We start from the raw sequence: 17,691 nt of genomic DNA on the forward strand, positions 1-17,691 counted from the left end.
AGGGCATCACATGGTGTGAGACAGGGAGTGTATAAGAGACCTAGCCACATTGTCTTTGACAACAGTCTCACCCTCAATATGACCAGCAACCCACTGATAAATTGATACATTAATCATGTTTGTGAGGAAGAGGCCTAATTACTCCTTAAATGTCCCATCTGTTTCATCCTCTTAGTAGCTCAAAATAAAGGTTACATTTCAACACACATTTTGGAAGGAACAAACATATTCAAATCATGGCATCATCTATTTACTTCTTTTAAAACCGGTCTCTTGTGTTGGCTTCATACCAGGCTCAAACTGTAGTGGCACCCCCTCCTCCACAAAAAGTCTTAACTGGGCTTCTCCAGAAATCTTCACCATGGCTGATTTTAGGACTGTCAGCAAAAGAGTCTCTAAAAAAGAGTTCAATGTAGATAAACTTTCTATTTTCATGTTGCCCTGTTTTACTTGGCCACTGGCTGGAAAGAAATCAGCACTGCAAGTGCTGGACACCCCTTATTTGTTTTTCACAAACATGTATCCAGTATAGTAGTTTATAGAAATGTGTAAACAAGGCCTCTGGCCTTGTGCTGGAGCTTCACAGAGATGTCTACATTTCTAAGATAAGAGAAGTTAACAATTGGGCTCCATGTTAACAGCTGACAGTGGGAGGAAAGAAAGGGGAAAAGAAGCTCTCCCCTTCTCAGGGGTTGTCCTTCAAGGGTTAACTTGCCCAGAACAGTGAAAGAAAAAAAAAAAAAACTGCTTTTATGTGAACTTCTACAGACTGTGAACTTCTGAGCCCCTCCCCTTACTTGCTGGGTATAAAATTCTGAAACTACCTGAACTCAGGGTTCAGGGGATTGACTGAGCAAAAGCTGTGCCCTCTGAACCTGGCTGCAGGCAAATAAAACTGTTTCCTGCTATCTTTGGTGCCTTTCCTCATCTGTCCCTACAAAAAAACTTTGGAGCAATCACTGTTGAGGGTTAGTCCCAAAGATGCTGGAGAGGGCCTTAGGACCAGAAGGGGGGTGGGGGAGGGCTCGGATAAGAAATGCTAAGCTGACAACAAAACAAAATAAACAGCTGTCATGTTTATGACTATTCATTCTATAGGCTGTGCATACAACCTGTTACATCTTTCTTGGTAGTGAGGGTTGAAGTCTGTCTCGTTTGGAGTTTACCTAGGGGCAAACACACTTTTCATGAATATATTCTCACATCAAGAATGTGTACTCCTCCTTATAACAAGGCAACATTACTTTGGCACCATTTCATTTGAAATGTTATCTCTGGTATCATCTTATTGAAAATCTTATTGAAAATCTACTTGTTCCATTCTTGACCATAGTCATTTCAAAGAACCTCCACCTGAGCTAAATATGTCTTCTCTGTAGAAAAATGAATGGATGTTTCTTCCATTTTTTTTTTCCTTTTCTGAACCTTGGGTTTCTCTCTTGATGGTGATAGTGGTATACGTATTTTTCAGTTCGCCTTGTTACAGTTACAAATGAGTAATTGGATCTGTGCACTTTTTTTGAGAAAATAAAGGAAATGTGATACCAAGATGTGTGTATTTCAGAAGAGTTTATAGGATGTTACCACAGTGAGTGAGATAAGATATCTCTTCAGAAAGCAAAACCAGAACTCCTTAGAGTAGAATCTAAATATTTGTTTACCCAAAGATTGAGTTTTCTCCCTCACTTTCCCCCAACTTCAACCCTTTAAACTCAGAAATTGATTAGTTATCTAAAATAGCTAGTTTGATAACAGAATAGATGCAAAAATCATGAATGAAAATGGACATAAACTGACTATTTGTGTTGGAGAGATATAGGTATCATTTATTTTGATCATTGAATAATTGTTATATGTAGTAATGTGATTCATTTGATGTTGGGAGGGACATTGAGGGATTAGGTGGCCTACATAAGAGAATAATCATACTATGACCTGAGTCACTGAAGGTGTGGAGCTGATGCTACTTTGTCTGGAGGCATAGGACCCCAGGGAGGGCTTTTATACAGATAATCTGGGGAAAGGGATCTCCAAGAACACTCTCCCATTAAGGTCCAGCATTTAAACATACAAGAGGGAAACTTCCCCTTAACATGTGTTACTGATAATGTAACAGATATACTTCTTGCTTCTTTTGTGACAGCACTAGGGAGCTGTCAATATTGACATGTATTATTTTAATCTATCTTACCTTTTTGTGGCCACTGATTATTTCTTTTGTAAGAATAAATGTCCACTAATTCTAAACACTAGTTTGGAAGAGAAATAGACTAATGTATATAGAAGAACTTACAGAAAGCCAATTAACTGACAACTCTTTTGCTGAAAGCCAGTTTGCCAAATGACTAATTTACCTAAAGCTAATTTGCTAACAAAACAAAACAAAGTCAATTTGCTGAATTCAGATTATTGAGGATTAAAAAAAAAAAATTTGGTTCTACCATTGTTCCCAGTGCCACTACCCTTTGTCTTTGTCCCTGTTAGGGCATTTGCCTCTTGTGGCAAAACAACATAAACTGTGTCCAGGAGTTTGGCTAACAAGCCCTATAGTTTATTTCTTCCATTTTAGAAGAAAGGAAACTGAGGCTTACAAAAATTAATTAACTTACTTATTCAATTAAGTTTCCAAACTGTTATGTACAAAGGCTTCTCTGCGTCCAAAGAATCCACTGCTGTTAACCATTTTGTTATGCAGTAATTAACTATTTGTGATGGGCTTCTTGCTGCACCATACTTAAGAAGCATCGAGGCAAAATCAGTCCTTAACAACTGAAAGCTTTCATTAGAAAAAAAAAAAGAAGGAAATAAAAAATTCAATACCAATGTATTATCTAATATTCTAGGATGAATTGGTATATTTGGGTTGATTAAATATTCTGCTTAAAACTATTACATGTGGGGCTGGTTTGTGGCTCAGTAGTAGAGGACTTGCCTGGCATGTGTAAGGCCCTGTGTTCAAACCTCAGCACCACATAAAATAAGTGAATAAAAATAAACCATAGTAGCTATAATGCAGTTATTAAAAACACTATTACATGTATTAGACATTGATAGAGATACCTAAATATGATAATGTTAAAATACAGTTCTACATCCATATGGGAAAATTAAAAATTTCTTGATTTTTTTTCTTTAATTTTTAAAAATTTGTTCTTTTTAGTTATACGTAACAGTGGAATATATTTTGACATACCATGCATACATGGAGTATAATTTTCCATTCTTATGGTTGTACATAATGTGGAGTAACACTGGTTGTGTACTCATGTATGAACATAGGAAAGCTATGTTTGATTCATTCTTCTGTCTTTCCCATTCCCCCTCTGTTCCCCCCATTCCCCCCATTCCCCCCTATCCATTCTGGTGAACCTCCACTCCTCCCACCCCACCCCCAATCTCCACCTATATGAGTCAGCATCTGCATATCAGAGAGAATATTTGGCCTTTGGTATTTTGGGATTGGCTTATTTCATTTATTATGATAGCCTCCAGTTCCATCCATTTACTGGCAAATGTCATAATTTTATTATTTTTTTTAATGGCTGAGTAACATTGCATTATGTATATATACTACATTTTCTTTATCCATTAATTTGTTGAAGGGCACCTAGTTTGGTTCCATAGTTTAGCTATTTTGAATTGAGCTGCTATAAGCATTGATGTAGCAGTGTTACTGTAGTATGCTGTTTTTAAGTCCTTTGGGTATAAACTGAGGAGTGGGACAACAGGGGCAAATGGTGGTTCCATTCCAAGTTTTCTGAGGTATCCCCATAATGTTTTCCAGAGTGGTTGCCCCAATTGCAGTCTCACCATCAATGTGTGAGTGTACCCTTTTCCCCACATTCCCTCCAACGTTTATAGTTACTTGTATTCTTAATAATTGCTATTTTCACTGAGGTGAGAAAAAGTCTCAGTGTAGTTTTAATTTGCACTTCTTAAACTACTAGGGATGTTGAACATTTTCAAATATATTTGTTACCAATCATATTTCTTCTTCTGTGAAGTGTCTGTTCAGCTCCTTAACCCATTTATTGATTGGGTTGTTTTTTGGTGTTAAGTTTTTTGATATATATATATATATATATATATATATATATATATATATACACACACACACACACACACACACACACACACACACACACACATATCCTGGAGATTAATGCTCCATCTGATGTAAAAGTAGCCAAGATTTTCTCCCTTTATGTAGATTCTATCTTCATGTTATTATTTGTTTCCTTTGCTGTACATAGCATTTTGGTTTGATACAATCCCATTTATTGATTCTTGATTTTATTTCTTGCACTTTAGGAGTCTTTTTAAGAATTCAATTCCTAAGCCAACATAATGGAAATCGGGCCTAATTTTTCTTTTAGCAGGCACAGGATCTCTGGTTTAATTCCTAAGTCCTTGATCCACTTTGAGTTGATTTTTGTACAGGCTGAGAGATAGGGGTCTAATTTAATTTATTTGCATATGGATTTCCGGTTTTCCCAGCATCATTTTTTGAAGAGGCTATCTTTTCTCCAGTTTATGTTCATGGCCCCATTGTCCAGTATGAGATAACTGCATTTATGTGGGTTTGTCTCTGAGTCATCTATTCATCTTCATGTCTGTTTTGGTGCCAATACCATGCCATTTTTGTTACTATAGGTCTGTAGTATAATTTAAGGTCTGGTATTGTGATGTCTCCTGCATCACTTCCTTGCTGAGGATTGCTTTGGTATTCTTGGCCTTTATTTTTCAAATGAATTTCATAACTGCTCTTTCTGTTTCTATGAAGTACATCATTGGAAGTTCAATAGGACTTGCATTAAATCTGTATAGCACTTTTGGTGGTATGCCCATTTTGACAATATTAAATCAGCCTATCCAAGAATATCTTGAAAGATCATTCCATCTTCTTCCATATCTTTCTTTAGTGTTCTCTAGTTTTCGTTGTCTTCCACCTAATTTGTTAGATCATTCCTCAATTTTTCATTTTCTTTGGGGCTATTGGGAAGGGAATACTTTTCCTAATTTCTCTTTTAGTTGATTCATCACTGATGTATAGGAAAGCAATTAATTTATGGATGTTAATTTTATATCCTGAGTTCTTATTTTTTTAATATTTGAATTCTTATTTTCCTGTTTCTATCCCTTTAATTTATTTCTACTGTCTAATTGCTATGACTAGAGTTTCCAGGCCTATGTTGAATAAAATGGTAAAAGAGGGCTTCCCTGTCTTGTTCCAGTTTTTAGAGGGAATGCTTTCAATTTTTCTCCATTTAGAATGCTGTTGACCTTGGGTTTGTCATATATAGATTTTACAATGTTGAGATGTTTTCCTACTACTCTTAGTTTTTCTGGCTGTTTTGAACATGAATGGATGCTGTAGTTTGTCAAATGCTTTTCTGCATCTATTGAGATAATCATGTGGTTCCTGTCTTTATGTCTATTGATGTGATTGATAAATTATATTTATTGATTTCCATTAGTTGAAACAAACTTTTTTTCCCCTGGGATGATCCTCATTTGATCATGGTGCACTAACTTCTTAATATGTTTCTTTAATGTGATTTTCCAGTAATTCATTAGAATTTTTGCATCTATGTTCATCAGGGATATTAGTTCGAAATATTTTTCCTTGATGTATCTTTAACAGGGTGATATTAGATTCACAGAATGAGTTTGGAAGCATTCTTCTCTTTTCTATTTCATAAATAATTTGAAAAGGATTTGTGTTAGTTGTTCTTTGAAGGTCTGGTAGAACTCAGTGAAAATCTTTCTGGTCCTGGGGTTTTCTTTCTTGAGAGGCCTTTGATGGCATCTTCATTTTCATTGCTTTAAATTGATCTATTTAAATTTTCTATGCTCCTGATTCAATTCAGGCAGGTCATATGTCTCTAGAAATTGTTAAAGTCTTCAAGATTTTCTATTTTATAAAAGTATACATTTTCCAAATAGGTTCTATATTTTATCTATATTTCAGTAATATCCCCTGTGCTATTTCCTTTTACATTATAAATTTTAATAATTTGAGTTTTTCTCTTTGTTAGCTTGGTTAAGGGTTTATCAATTTTATTGCTTTTTCAAAGAGCCAACTTTTTGTTTTATCAATTTTTTAATTATTTCTTTTGTTTCAATTTCATTGATTTCAGCTCTGATTTTAATTACTTCCTGTCTTCTACTGCTTTTGGTGTTGATTTGTTTTTTTTCTTTTTCTAGGGCTTCAGTCTCTGGATGTCTTTGCCTATAAGGTAAATCTCTTGAAGACATCATATCATCCGGTCTTGTTTTTCAATCCAATCTGCCAGTGTATGTCTTTTGATTAATGAATTAGGCCATTTACATTCAATATTACTATTGAAATATGATTTTTATTCCCTGTCATTTTGATTTATTTCTTTTTAAAAAATAATTGAATTAGTTTCTCCATTGATTAACTGTTCTTTATTGTAGAAAACACTTTGTTGGTTTTCACTTTTAATTTTTATTTCTTCATGAACTATTTTACTGAGTATGTTTTGTAGTGGAGGCTTTCTAGTTGTGAATTCTTTTAAATTTTGTTTATCATGGAAGGTTATTATTTCATCATAAATCCTGAAGTTAAATTTTGCTGGGTATAGTATTCTTGGCTGGCATGCATTCTCTTTCAGAGCTTGGTATATATTTTTCCAAGACCTCCTAGATTTGAAGGTCTGGTTGAGAGTTCAGCTGAGATCCAGATTGGTTTTCCTCTAATGTTACCTGTTGGTTTTCTCTAGAAGACTTTAAAATTGTCTTTTTTTTCTGTATTTCAGACATTTTCATGATAATGTGATTCACTGTTGGTCTGTTGTAATTTTGTATATATTTGATCCTGTATTTAATTTTATATTTTATTCTTTAGATTTGGGAATTTTTTTTCTTATTAGTTCATTGAAAATATTGTCTATTCCTTTCCTTTGTATCTCTAACCCTTATGTATCTTAATAAGTCTCAAATTTGGTATTTTCAGGTTATCCCATATTTCTTGCAAGTTCTGTTCATGGTTTCTTAACACTTTTTTTTTTCAGAGTTAACTCTATTTTCAAAATTATATATTTTGTCTTTATTGCCTTAAACTGTCATCCAGGTAATCTAGTGTGTTGGCGATGCTTTCAGTTGAATTTTTAATTTTGTTTATTGATTCCTTCATTATGAGGACTTCTGTGTTTTTTTCCCCCAGAATGTCTAACTCTTTATTGAAGTGATATTTTGTGTCCTTTATCTTCTCTTTGATTCCACTCCTTATACAGTCTTTTTCTTCACAGGTTCAGTTTAACTGTGTACATTCTAAACTCCTTCTTTGAGATTTTTTTTTTTCCACTGTGGTGTTGATGGATTCTGTTATTGGAGTATCTTGGTTTGTTTGTGGTGATTTGCTCTCTTGCTTTTCCATGTTGTTTGTGTATCCACCTATATAACATCATGGAACTGAGGCAGTAGAGTTTCTACCTTGTGGAATTAAAGTGTCCCTGAAGGTTTCCAGTACCTCATTGTTTAGGGGGAGACAAATAATAACAACAACCAATACAAACATTATACAGCATTAAACTAAATAGTTCCAACTATAATTTCTACAAGATTAATTATCGCAATAAACAGAAATGTTATGTTCAGTTATTTTCTACAGTATAAACAGCAAGTTTGCAAAAGGGTTTATAATTTTAAGTGGTGGACAGGGAGTAAGCTGAAGTGATATTTGATGTGATGATTATGAGGGAGGAGAGAAAATCAAAGTAAAAAATTAAAGGAAGAGTGAAAGAGAGAACAATAGAGATTTGTTGTTAGTGGAAGAAAAGAGAGAAAGAGAATCAAGGGAAACAGGTAAGAGAAAAATATATATATACAAAGTAAAAATTTTAAAAATTAAAAATAAATTTAAAAGAATACAAAACTAAAATATACTAATCAAATAACATATTAATCAAAAAACTGATTCATGTAAATTAACTGCCTTTAAAAATGCTAGAAATAAGACAAAAAGCAAATATGAGAATGTACAAATGTCAATGAACCATTAAGTTCACAATTAAACAGTGAAAAGGAAAAAAAATGAAGAAAAGAAAAAAAAAACAAACCTCTATAAACAAGTAAAGAATTCTTTCTGTTGGAGTTCAAAATATTCTCAGCTTATCTTCTCAACAGTTTTAGGGGAGGCATCTGGAGCATGATGCTTTACCCTCTGGATTGCTGGAGTGTGAGAGAATTCCTGTAGGCAGAATTCCTGCAGGTGGGGTTTAGGTTTAGGTGGGCTCAGGGCTCTTTGCTGAATGCAGTTGGTTGGGAGATTTTAAATCAATGCATCTCTAGTGCCCAGTGATTGCTGGTCCATGCTAGAAGACTGTACCCCAGGGATCTCCTGTGGGTTCCACTCCTCCGGTGGATGAGCCAATTCTCGGTCCCCTAAATTACCTGTGGACCCCACATTTCTTGGTCTAGGATTCAGTCTCCAAACTAAATCTTTCCAGCCTCTCCCCTTCCAAATTCCCAGTTATATGCCCCTCTCCTAGCAGGTCCTGCAAACAGCCTGGTTGAAAGGGGAGAGGTATGGTTAGTGGGTTTCCATGACCAGTGGTCCCATATGTAAACATCTCTGGTCACTTAAGCACATTCTATATCATGTAGTGTGTGTTTACTGGGTCTGTATTTCAGGCCAAATTTTAGTTTGCCAGGAATCAGCTCTCTCAGTTGCAGGCCCCCTTCACCATAGCTGCAAATGATTACTTTCTTTGTCCTCTGCATGCTACTAGGAGACATGATAGCTTCTTTTCTGCACAAGGATATTGTGCAGTGTACCTTTCAGTTTATTCATGCAACATCCTTGATCTCTAAACTCTGCATACCTGGACATGCCTCAGGCCTCCTAAAAATGTGGGTCCCTTTATTTCCCTTAACTTTGCTCCTGGAGGGACCACTCTGGCTGGTATTTCCAGCCTGGCTGCACCAACAACTGTGCCTCTGGGGATTTCTTCCTTACTTTATAAAAAAATTCAACCTCCTGTGTCTCCAATCTGCCTTGAATGTTCAGTTTTAAATTCCAGTAAAGCCCTCTCCTGTCTTTTTTTGTTCACCCACCTTGCTGAGAAGTTGCCTGTTTGCTTTCTTGTTTTTGCCCTATGTAGCAGCCAGGGAAGTGATCTCCTCTTATCTTCCATCTTGAAAATACCCCACCAAAATTTATTATTTGATTTAGGTTGATATAAAAGATCACTGAACTTGGATTCATTGTTCTGATCAACAGGAGGCTCTATTCTGAGTTTACTTGGCCTCAAGGCCCAACAAGCATTCAAAATACTAAGAGATGAAAGTTATACATTCACTTGATGAATTGTATCAGCTATCAAACAGAATTGACACTAATTTTGAAACTTCTGGCAACTTGGGGTGGAAAGAGAATCTCTCTTTGGATTAATTCAATTTCAGAGTCATCTTGCAACAGTTGAAAGTAGCAGCCATTCTTGCTCACACAGAGTTTAAGTTACCATTAGTGACCTGTAGACAACAGTGAAACTGAGACCACAGTGTGCAGATGCAGTTCTGTACTGAAGCATCTGAAAATGCAGGAAAACTCATGTCAATTTTTTTCACAGTAACTATAGTAGAAATCTACTCAATTCTCAGATTTAATGTATGCAGTCTTTGCAGGATAAGACATTTTCTGGTTTTAGCTTTTAAGGAAAAAGAAAATTTTAGAAACACTTCTGAAATTTAGATGAGAAACAGGACCATTGCACTGTATTTTGCATGACATATCTTGCACTATGTGACTCCTTTGAATGAATGAGAAAATGGAGATCCCTTGAGTAATGTGTTAAATTTGGCCAGGGGAATCTGGGCTGTATTAAGATCCCTTGTTGCCTTGACCATGAGTCTTTGTGCAGTTGTGTTTTCTCTCCTCCATGTAAAATCATAAGTGACAAAACAAAAACACTAAAAGACAATATCCTCCAAGCCAATTTTGTATGTTCATCAAACATTTTTTAATGTAATTTTGTCCTAATTGCTGGCTGCCTATTTTTCTTGTTTCTTCTTATTTATTTTAGAGTAAATAAATTGATTTTAAAGTAAATACATTGATTCAATACATTGTGCTTACCGTATTAATAAATTAATAATACAGAATAGAAGAAGAGGAAAGAAAATTCTCTTGCCAACCCATTTCCATCTTCCAGAAACAGCAGCTGTGGGACTACGCATAGTGGGTTAAAGAACTAGAGAAATTTTAACCACAGAAAATAAATGCGGGAGGTTGAGGGTGACTCAGGCAGTATCTGCTTTCTAAAACTTTATATGCACTTTTTCTTTTTTTCATTGTTTTTTTTTAAATAAACCATAGCAGAATGCATTACAACTTTTTCTTTAATTAGTTATTTGTGCATTAAATATATTCAGAATAGTGGGGTTCCTTTTGACATATTCATACATGCAATAACAATTTGGCCAATTTCATTCCCCAATATGTCCACTTTTCATCCCTCTTCCTTTTCCCTGGTCCATTTTCTTCCTTAAAAGCTCTTCTTAAGTACTTTCAATCTCTCCATTTCCCCACCCTTTGAATTTTTCTCAGTTATTGTCACTTAAAGGCCTCATCTATCTTACTTTTCTTTTCTTTTCCTTTTGCTAGGTGGGAATCCCATATGGTCCTGGTCAAGTCAAGTGAGTATATGGTTATAGTTAATTTTATGTCTTCATTAAATCAAAATCAACCTTAAATTTTGTCATTACATTATAAAATATCATGAAGCAATGGCATCTATTCTTAAAATATCTTGAATCCTCTTCTGGATCTAGAATGACATCTCCTCTTGTCTCTTCCTCTTATAATTAAAATATTAATTTCATTTACCCTAAGCCCAATATTCAAGGGAAATTTCTTATTAAATTTTGTCATGCTTATTTTCCAAATGTAGAGTGATTTTTATGTAATATCCTGTGAATGAATTGGAACAGTGCTTTAGACTTCTTTCTTAGGCTGAAGTGTCTCTTTTTCTACCCTCATAGAGGGTAGAAAGATAAATGCAGCTTATATCTATGTAGGTAACTGATGTGTAGGAGCTTCACTGCATTGTGGTCAACAATGCAGTCAGACTCCTACATCCTGCATGCATTACTGGATGATATTGCCCGTCTCTAAATGCTTTCTGCAGATGTACTCTCTTGTATATTTAATTTCCTCGATTTCGTTTCAGCTTTCTAATGTGTGGCATGTCAGCTTACAATATAGACAATGTTGGATTATTTTAATCAATTTTAAGAAATTTTCATAGAATTATTTTATATAATTAGCTATTAGATGTAAAAAAGCTGCTCTGTGATCAGAGATATTTTTGATAATGTGATGAAACTCTTATTTTACAGACTCTATTTATGATGGTATTTAATACGTTTTACTACCATTAACCAAAGTGTCAGAGTTACAAATTTTGGCAGGAAGCTGAGATAACAGTTCTGTCCAACCCTTAGAGTCTGCCCCTGAATCTGACCACTTCTAGCTTTCCTTTTCTTGCAGCAAATGGAGAAGAGTAGGACCACGGAATCCTGGTGTTCAGAGCTGGCTCTTCCCTTGAGATGGAAAGGACCCTATGAACTGATGGTTTACCTCTCCTCTTTGAGCTATAAAGAAGAAAATGTTGCTATTCAACCTAGTAATTACTGTATGTTATAAGATTAAATGTGAGAGTAACTTAATTATAATTTGCAATATTTAAGCCCCAGGACTTAGATATCTATTTTTTAAAGTCACTTGTTTGTCCCTGTAGGCTTCACTTGTCTCCTCTACACTGTATTTTATGTATTTATGCAGTTTAACTTGTAAAAATGATATGATATGCTAGGTCTTGTGTTGTTCCCTTTTTTATTTTTCTTAACACTGTGTTTTTAAGATCCATGTTCGTTATTTTCATTTCTAGTTCACTGTTTCTAAGCAAAGCATCATATTTTATAATGCATTCACCACATTTTACTGATGTCCCCTTAAGCAACTGTGTGTGAGCATCTCTGGGGATTGCTGGGTCATTGGTTATACCACTCTGGTTTTCACTACGTACTGGCAGATTTGTTCTCCAGAATAACTGTATTAGTTTTATTTTCACATTTTTGGCTTACTCTTGGCATTACCCAATTTCCTTCTTTTTGTGAATCTGATAGATTTTAATTTGCCTTTTTTTAATTATTGGTAAGGTTGAACATCTCTTCAAATACTTGCTAAGTTATTTGTGTCTATCTGTGAACTTCTCTTTCTGTCATTTGTTCATTTGTTTTCTCTCATATTTTTATTCTTTTCCTTGTATTTTTAAAGAGTGCTTTTGAAAGTGTAGATATTAATATCTAATTAATTTTTGTTTTGGAGATATCTTTCACCTACCTAGACTGTCAGGTCATTAGTCATTAGTCTATAGTAACTTTGATGAAAAGACATTCTAAATTTTGGTTTAGTCTTCATCTTACTGTTTTGAAAGTCCTTCTATTTATATTTGAAAGCCCTTCCTCATTCCAATGTTACAAGGATTGTTACCTACAATTGATTTTTATTAGCTTTACATTTCCTGCACTAATTTTTCACATGGAAAATATTTTTTATTGGACTCCAGAGACAACTGTATTCTTTCCTCCAAGTAGGTGTTCCATACACCTCTGTGACATGGTAAACCAACTTCAGCATTTGGGCAGAAAGTATATTCTGGGAACAAGCCAGTGCTTCATGTCAAAGTTGAATTTAGATTGAAAAAAAATGTAAGGGAGAAATTTTAAAATATCTGCACTTTCTCTAAAACCAGGGATGAAAAATTATGAATGCTTATAATTCTTGATCTGATTCTGTGCCAGGAGCCATGAGACAGTAGATGGTAAGTGGTACAAACAGATAGCCCCATAGCAAAGAGGTAAATAGTTGGTTTTGCTTGGATAGTATAAATCACATTATGTTGTAGGAGTTCAGGTCAATTCAATGCCATGTGAATTGCATTTTTTTTATTCAAACATTTTCCATACCTTTCCAGCCAACTTCATCTCATGCCTTTCAAAGAGGAGAACTGAACATTTCAGAGTTTTTACAGCATTAAAGTTGTGGCTTCCTGGAAACTGAGCATATCTTTTTGCTCCTCATTTTGATTTTTTTATGCATTTGTTGTCCTTTTCAGTTCTTAAATTAACCTAATTTATAAACTGGGATCTATTAGTTTCCATTTATTTTCTATTGCCTGAAATTTGTGTCAAAAACTCAACGGATATGGCCTCAAAGGAAACAACCTATTTCCCAATTTTAGATGTTAAATCACTACTAAATTTCTTGGGTCTTAATTTTGTATTTTATTTATCTTTTATCCCATATCTCACCTTGGAAGTGAGGTCTGGATGAGTATTTAATAAGAATATTGGCCTGTGCTAGTAGTGAATAAAAGTGCACTAAATGTATGTATATACAGAAATGCTTCTAGTTGGTTTGACCATTGTCTTCCAGGGAGTTTGATTCTCTCATGCACTTGCTATTCCTGGTACAGCCAGAGCTGAGTGAGCAGAGCCAGCGAACGGAATACGGGTTCTGATAGGGCAACCTGCCGAGACAGCTGTGTGATCACCCCCTTAATCTACAGTCATTTTCCAGCTGTGAGGAAGAAGCACTGTAGCAGCTGCTCAGCACAGAGTGGCTCATGTCCAGACTGGCTCAGGCAGGTGGCCTCTTTACTTGTATTCTCTCTCATTTTTTCCTTTTGTAAGCACAGATGTGTGCTCAGATGTGAGGCAGCTGTTCAAAGGACATCCTGGGATGAAAAGCAACTTTTATGCAGTCATTATGATTGATTCTTCAGATATTATTAACTTAGTAAATATTAATGGCATGACTCAAAAAAAATCCTCCAATACTTATTTGGATAATTTCTCATAAGGATACTGTGAGCGAGACTCTTTTAAAGCTAAATTTTCAGAATATCTTAACTCTTCTTATTTTAAATATACATTTAAAAGTAATTTTCTTTTTGCCAGGGCTGGTCTCATAACTAACTTTTATAATTAAAGGGTATAGAAAGGTCATTCTCTTAATAAATACTTCACCAGCTTGTTATGGAACCTAAAATTTCTCCTGGGGTGGAACTTCTTTTTTTTTTTTTCTGGAATTCTTTCCAACCCAATTCATATATAGAGTTTGTCTTACAAGATAGTCATCTTATTCCAACCCTGCTATGGCAGAGTACCATGCTGTGAACTAAGGATGCAAATGGAAATAGAAAAGGATTCCTGTCCTTGGAGGGTTTACAGTCTGTTTAGAGAGGAAGGACATATGCATTGAAGTTCAAACGACCAGGCAAGGGAGCATCTATGTGGATCATTACGTTTACTTCTATAATTCTCTGCATCTGCCTAAATCATTCCATTTATAGAAGTTGAGTTTCCACAGGCTGAGTCCTAGGGAAGGATTTAGAAATGACAAAACACTAGAAGCTGACCCTGAAGGCAAGTTGGGCTTGGACAGAGACCAAAAAAAAAAAAAAAAAAAAAAAAAAATCTAGATAAGGAACAAAGAAAGAGAGGCACTAAATGAATAATGTGCTCTGGAGTGAGTGGAATGGTCGAGTTTGCTTAAGAGGTCGCTGACAGCCAAAGGATGATATGGAAGACCAGTGCTTGTGGTGCCAGGTCAGGGGAATGGACTTCTCCTGTCATCTGTTTTAGATCTAATGCATGAAAAGCCTGATTTTTAAAATATACACATATATCAAAGAGAATCATTCTGTTTATTATCTGAACTCTGAAAGGAACTAACAAAGTCTGTGTATAGAATACAACTAGTGATCCTCCTAAACAAAACTGTGAACTCATCAGATCTGTTTTTGATTCCCTGTCATCTTCTTTTCCTAGAAATCTGATTTGTTTCTTTAACTTCTTGCTTTCTGCTTTCCTTCCTAATGGAAATGATATGAATGACTTTGGGATTAGCCCACTATCTACCCATCCACAGGGATTTTATCAGGAACCCTTTCCTCTGAGGCTAATCCTGTCACTCACATCCCTGAACCTTCCCAACCAGAAACTCTCCTCCTCCTCTCACCTGGACATGTTCCAGCATGGAGTCCTACTGGATGGACCCCTGGTTATTTTTAAAGTCTCTCCAGTCTCCTCAACCCACTTCAACTACTCTGGGTCAGTTTAGCAATATCAAGTCCACTTTGGTCTTTAACAGCCTCTTCACAGGCCAATTTATTGCTAGGCTTCTGAAGTTTAGCTTTAGTGTGTATTGCCAAATGCCCTGATCTTAAACTTTTTTTATTTTTGTGGTTACAGAGACAATCATCTAAGCTTCAGTAGTCTCCACACCTGGATCTGCCCAGGCCTTCACATTCTCTTGGTTTGTATGGGGCTATCCTCACACATATAGCCAGCAGAGGAATTTTTCATGCATGAAAAATGACAACTTGCTATTTTCTTGTTTTTAAAATTATTCAATGGCTTCTTGTTTCTTTCAGATTTAAGGAGAAAATTCCTCCATACAGCTTTTAGGTCCACTCTGACCTGACCTCTGCTTGTCTCTGTTATCACCTCTGACTACATATTTTTTTGTGTTTTTCACCATTCTCTGGTTTGAAGTGAGGTAAGCAGGGAAGGTTCTGTCTTCTTTAAACATGAGGAAAATAAGCTCAGATTGAGTAAACAACATTCCCCAACATATGGATCAAATGATTTATGTGGCTCAAACTTGGGCCAGGCTCTTCTGATTCCTTTTGAAATTTATTTTTCCATTGCAAATAACATGTGTAATTCTTTGTATAAATGTGCTCATTCTGAGACTTTGCGGGAAACAAGAAGTCTTTGTAAATAATTTCTGGGTTATATATTACTTGATAAGGTTTTCACAAGTTGATTTATGTGCAAACAAAATTAGCTGTTTCTTTAACGTGTAAAAACTAATCTTCTAAATTTTCTATGCTAGTTACCTCAGTCATCAAAATTTTCATATCAAATCTTTACAGATTGGCATATTTTAGGACATATGTTTCCCAAAGAGGTACATTTATAAAGATATAGTTCCAGCAGGATGTGTCCATTTCTGTGTGAGGCCACATTAATCTCTGCATATTTAACCGTTAGCCTAAAACTTGACTAAACTTTAAACAAGTTTCTGACTATGGATCCTGACCTCGCTCTTCTTAGAGCATTTACTTTAAAGACACCTTGCAATTGTAAATTCTTTCTCTGCCCCTTTGAAATGTAAATCTCCCAGAAATATAATCATCAAAAAGATGGGGTCCTTATTTCCCAGTCTCTGTGAGAAGTTAGCAGCCTGGTTTCCATATGAGCCAGTTAGCAAACACAGATGGCCTAATCAGATGGACAAATATCCCCTTTAAAGTCCTCCAATACTTTCCCACCAGATTATTCCAGCGCTGAAAAATGTTCCTATTTTTTTTTCCAATGGAGTTGAATTGCATCTTTCCCCCCATTTCTGTAATATTGAATAAAATCTTCTTTGTTGTTTTGTAACAAATATTTGGTACTATTTTTCTTGCATGGTGCCCTCTTATACAGATATTTATTAAAATATAGAGAAATTTATGTGGGCACAACATTGATACTGATTGTTGTTCTTTTTATTTCATTTACCTAAATGCATTTACTGTAGGATTTGCTATGTGAACACAGAAGAAAAAAATAGTATGATTCTCAGAGATCAGACACTCCTGATTCCTTTCAGGGCTTGTCAATCTGTCTGGATCCTCTCAGATTGTGACATTGCTTATCACTTTGGAAAATGCTCTTTACCTTCAGTGTAGTATGGATTATTTTCTCAGTGGCCTTTTCCTTAGTATATAAGAGCAGACAGCATTGTTTTCCTTGCTGATAGTGCCTAGAGTTATTTTATGACATGGTTTCATTTGTCTCCATGAGAGCAGGATAATATTGAGAAGGATGAATATAAGGAAAGGCCGTCAGCCCATCGAGCTCTTTTCCTTTTAATGCACCCTGGAGAACATTTAATTGCTTCTTGAATGACCCCCAAGGTCTTCCCAGAATGAGCGTGTTGTCTTCTTTGTAGAGGAGACCATCCCCATTTCATTCGAACTCATTGTGACTTAATTATAGGATACATATAATAAATTGGAGGCAATCAGTAATCCTTAATCAAACAGGGTAAATTTGTTTCACATGCAAGACACAATGGACCCTTGTGAAATAGATGGCACACTTTCATTTACTGAACGATACCCAGATTAATTAACTCACCTGATAGCTGTGGTTCCAATTTCCCAACTGCAATGCAAGTGTATCTTATGGTTGCCCTTCTTTCTTCCCTTTCTTATCATTCTATGAAACTGATCTTTAACAGACTTGCAGATTCAATGATTATAATTTCTCTCCATGTATATTATCTTTTCATTACATAAATAAAGTATGTATCTAAGAATAGCAAATGACATTTTTTTTTTAAAATTCTATGTTATATGTGTACACACACATGCTAACACACATTCAGTGGAGAAGATACCAGGATTCCTTTTGACATGGCACTTCTTTAGTTACAGGTCTATTATGGGTCTGAGTTCACTGGGTCTATTTCACAAATTTTATAATAATTTCTTCAAGCCTCCAGCAGTGCCTAATCACTTTCTAGAGCAGAGATTTTAGCTGTTTGGTTTCTGCTGGCTGTTTTCCCTGAAAATTACTGTAAGAGATTTAATTGATTTATATTTC

This window comes from Marmota flaviventris, chromosome 1 (genome assembly GCF_047511675.1).
Source record: "Marmota flaviventris isolate mMarFla1 chromosome 1, mMarFla1.hap1, whole genome shotgun sequence".
NCBI classification, from domain to species: domain Eukaryota; kingdom Metazoa; phylum Chordata; class Mammalia; order Rodentia; family Sciuridae; genus Marmota; species Marmota flaviventris.